Genomic DNA, 5,083 nt, shown 5'->3' on the forward strand with positions numbered 1-5,083 from the left:
GACCCTATAGGACAGAGTAGAACTGCCCCATAGAGTTTCCAAGGAGCACTTAACCACTATGCCACCAGGCATCATAGCAACATGACAGCCTCCGCTGGCAGACAGGTGGTGGCTACATACGAGGCGTGTTGGCCAGGAATCAAACCCAGGTTTCCCACCCAGGAGGCAAGAATTCTACCACTAAACTACCAGCGTTCTCAAAAAATAGTTGCTTTTAGAGTCAATTCCTGCTCATGGCAACCCTATGTGCATCAGAACTGTGCTCCAGAGAGTTTTCAATGCCTGATTTTTTGGGGAAATAGATGGCCAGGTCTTTGTTCTGAGGAGCCTGTGGGTGGACTTGAACCCCCAACCTTTTCAGTTAGCAGCTGAACACCTTAACCATTTGCGCTGTGAAATAAAATCGCAAGTTTTGCTTTATGAAAATAGAGTTATATTGCCGATGACACTAAAGGTCAGCTTATTAAATGTTAGAAACCTATGTGCTGTATAATCGTATATACATAATTTTTAAAGCCTGTAACGATGCCTTAAACTGTAAGTAACGTTTAGAAGCAGCTTGTCTAGTTTCACATCATTGTATTTGGGTGATCAAGCACACTGAAACACTTGAAACTTGTTCTTTCGGAAAACGATCAAAGATTAATGAACACGCCTTGTTAATGTGAGACTCCAGAGGTCTTACAGTCATGGCTCACTGATCTTGCAATCATCTTAGCAAGATTTCTACCTTCCTGTTCTTTATTATGTTCGAGCACATGCTCCTCTCTTAGAAGATTTATGTATCCTGACATAATTTTCAACCAATCAAAAAATTTTTATTCAAAGTTCCTGATGAAACTGTGTATAAGTACCCTGAAAATCTTAATTGATCCATTCACTGATTTACTCAGTAATGACATACTGCCTGACTTTAAAGTTGTCTATTAAACCTGCACAGCCATCTGTTAATGGTGTTCTGAGTTGTTGATTTTTAACCGTACCACTCGAGGACTTCCTTTCTGAGCTTACGGGCGGCCTTCTGCATACTCCCTTGCCCAGGTGAAGCAGCAGCGTGAGGCTCACCATCTCTTCTGTGCTGCTTGTACTGAACAGCCAGCCCTGGATGTGTATCCCATTCCCTGGTTTACCTCTCAGCAGTGCCTGTGATTGTTGCTTTGTCAAAGTGGGACCCCATCTTAAAAGCTTGTGAGTGACCATCTAGGATACCCCACTGGTCTCACCCCTTCTGGAGCAAGGAAGAATGAAGAAAACTAAAGACACAAGGGAAAGATTAGTCCCAAGGACTAATGGACCACATCTACCACAGCCTCCACCAGACTGAGTCCAGTACAACTAGATGATGCCCGGCTACCACCACTGACTGCTCTGACAGGGATCACCCTAGAGGGTCCTGCACAGAGCTGAAGAAAAAATACAGGACAAAATTCCAACTCAAAAAGAAAGGCCACACTTGCTGGCCTGACAGAGACTGGTAAAACCTTGAGAGTATGGCCCCCGGACACCCTTTTGACTCAGTATTGAAGTCACTCCTGAGGTTCACCCTTCAGCCAAAGATTGGACAGACCCATTAAACAAAACGAGACTAAAGGGGCACACCAGCCCATGGACAAGGACTAGAAGGCAGGAGGGGACAGGAAAGCTGGTAATAGGGAACCCAAGGTTGAGAAGGGAGAGTGTTGACATGTTGTGGCGTTCTTAACCAATGTCATAAAACAATATGTGTACTAACCCTTTAATGAGAAACTAGTTTGTTCTATAAACCTTCATCTAAAGTACAATAAAAAATAAATAAATAAATAAAAATGGGCCCCCAGAAGACCTTAGACCAAGGACACAGTGCACTCAAAATTCAAAAACTTATTTGATATTGGATTAAGACTATTGTTGCTAGTGACAGAAACCCAAATCAAATCAGCTTCGACAAAGTGGGAATTATTGGGTCACATGACCACAAAGTCCAGGGGTGGGACCGGCACCAGGTACAGCAGTATCCAAGGCCTCATCCACCTTCGTTTGACTCTGTTGTTTGTCTTTTGGGTCATATTCCTATCCTTTCAGCAGATTCTCTCAAAATTTCTATTTCAAATTTTAGAGGGAGTGAATCTGATTGGCTAAGATAATCATCATGCTGCCTTGAGCAAAGATTCCTCTTTCTTGCCATGTCATATGGAATTAGGGGGCCTATGAATTAGCTACCTTGGGTCAAATGATTACTTTTTCCAATCAGTGGTCACCCCCCTTGTAGTCCTAGGCACAAACACTTAACTCTCGCCAACTAACTGAAGGTTGGCAGTTTATATCCACCCAGAAGAAAGACCTGGTCGTCTACTTCCAAAACATCAGCCGATAAAAACCCTACGGTGCGCAGTTCTACTCTGACACACATGAAGTGACCATGAGTTGGAATCAACTCAATGGGAACTGGTTTGGTTTATTTTAATTTGCTCACCCCTAAGAGCAGAGACTACTTTAGAAGGCAACAGTGAGCCAGGCAGGCTCAGGGACAGGCCCTTTTGAGACCCCCAGGCCTTCTTTGAGCAATGCCATTGCAAACATTTCACGTTAAACATAATGTCAGAGTGACTTCCACTGACAGCAGCTGGGTGGAAACTTTCTGAGCGTCAAGGAAACTCAGATGACCATAGCTTTTGTGTATGTGTGTTTAAATTTTTTTTTTTTTAATGTGCTTTAGGTGAAAGTTTACAGATCAAGTTAGTCTCTCATACAAAAAGTTATACACACCTTGCTATGCAATCCCAGCTGCTGTCCTCCTAATGAGACACCCTGTATTCACCATGTCCATTCAACCAGCTGCTGTCCCCCTCTTCCTTCTCATCTCACCACCAAGCAGGAGTTGCCCACATGGACTCGTGTCCACTTGAGCCACGACCATAGCTTTTTATCATAAGCCCTGTCTACTACGTGTATCTATTACTTTTGAGAAAGAAAAAATTAGAAAACGTCCTGAAGGATGAGCTCGAGTGTATATTCAACAATCCTTTTAGTCACTGGTACAATGTTGCAAAGTTTTGGGCCAATCATACACATTGCAACACTAACACTCTGAATTTCTCTTGAATGCAAACCACAACTATGAACTGAGAGCATCTCCAACCCATAGTGTTGAGTCCTTGCACCTCCTGCTCCTGGGGTCTGGAAGCACTGGTCCCCATTTTAAGCAAAAACCTGTTGTATGATCAGGTGGTTCAGAAATCAGGTTGTTGGTGTTGTTAGCTGTCGTCAAGTCGACCCTCAACTCATGGCAATCCCGTGCACAACAGGACCAAACCATTGTAATCCATAAAGTCTTCATCGGCTCATTTTTTCATAAGTACACGGCCAGGCCTTTCTTTTCTGGAAGCTTCTCTGAAACCTGTTCTGCATCACAGTGACATGAAAGGCTCCACTGACAGACAAGTGATGTTTGCACTTGAGGGGGCATTAGCTGGGAACCAAACCCAGGTCTCCCACATGGAAGGTGAGAGTCTGACCATTGAACCACCAATGCCCCCGTGTCATGGATTGAATTATGTCCCCCAAAAAAACGTGTGTATCAACTTGGTTAGGCCATGATTCTCAGTATTGTGTGGTTGTCCTCCATTTTGTGATTGTAATTTTATGTTAAAAGGATTAGGGTGGGATTGTAACACTACCCTTACCCAAGTCACCTCCCTGATCCAAGGTAAAGGAAGTTTCCCTGGGGTGTGGCCTGTACCACCTTTTCTCTCTCAAGAGATAAAAGGAAAGGGAAGCAAGCAGAGAGTTGGGGACTTCATACCACCAAGGAAGCAGCACGGGGAGCAGAGCGCGTCCTTTGGACATGGGGTCCCTGTGCCTGAGAAGCTCCTCAACCAGGGGAAGATTGAGAACAAGGACATTCCTCCAGAGCCGACGGAGAGAGAAAGCCTTCCTCTGGAGTCGATACCCTGAATTTGGACTTGTAGCCTGCTAGACTGTGAGGAAATACATTTCTCTTTGTTAAAGCCATCCACTTGTGGTATCTCTGTTATAGCAGCACTAAAGGACCAAGACACCCACCACCACCCCCCCCACCCACACACACACACTAGAGATCAGGAGGTCTCATTTGACTCATGAATCCCAAATCCATTTTTCCTTCCAGTTCTGGCTACTGAGTTTCAGACCTTTGCATGACTTGCCAACTATACTTCTCCACTTAGCGGTCTTAGAGACACCTCAAGCTCAAGAACTCTTCGTCTCCCAACAAAACGTGCTCTTCATCCTACAGTCCTTATCTTGGTGATAATCCATGTGCCCAAGCCAGAACCCCACTGCATCCATGACTCCACACTTGCTCCAATGTCCAACCCTTCATAGCATCCTCTTCAGTGTGCGTGCTAAACATCTTTCTAGTCCATCATTTCTCTCTGTCCCAATGACACTCCCCTACATTGGGCCACCTTCATCCCTTGCATGGTGTTATGGATTGAACTGTGTCTCCCCTCTTCCCCCCACCCAAAAAAGTATGCTGAAATCCTAATCCCTGTACCGTAAAGATGACCCTCTGTGGAAATAGAGATTTTCTTTTGTTAATAAGTTCATACCAGAGCAGGATGGGTCCTAAACCTCATCACTACTGAGTTATAAAAAGAGCAAAATAGACTCAGAGACACACACAGGGGGAAGAGGAGGACAGTCAGTGGAGACAGGTGAATCTACAGGCCCAGGAATGCCAAGGATTGCTGGCAGCTGCTAGAAGCTGTAAAAGGCAAAGAAAGACTTCCCCAGAGTCCTGCCTTGAATTCAGACTTCCAGCCTCCTGAAGTGTGAGAAAATAAACTTCTGTTCTTTATAGCCACCCACTTGTGGCATTTTTTTTGTTGTGACTGCACTAGGTAACTAAGACACCTGATTGCATCAATAGCTTCCTTCCTACTCCCATTGCCTTCAAAATGAAGTCCACATCCTTGGCATGGTGTGGCAGAAACTGCCAGGGGCCTCCAATACCAGTTCTCCCTTCTTCTGTAGCAGTGGCACTTCTGGGTTTTAGCAGAGCATGTGACCCTGTGCAATAAAGGTCGGATGTCCCAGCCTCCCTTGAAAACAGGTGTGGCTTTAT

Source organism: Elephas maximus, chromosome 7 (genome assembly GCF_024166365.1).
Source record: "Elephas maximus indicus isolate mEleMax1 chromosome 7, mEleMax1 primary haplotype, whole genome shotgun sequence".
Classification (NCBI taxonomy): Eukaryota; Metazoa; Chordata; class Mammalia; order Proboscidea; family Elephantidae; genus Elephas; species Elephas maximus.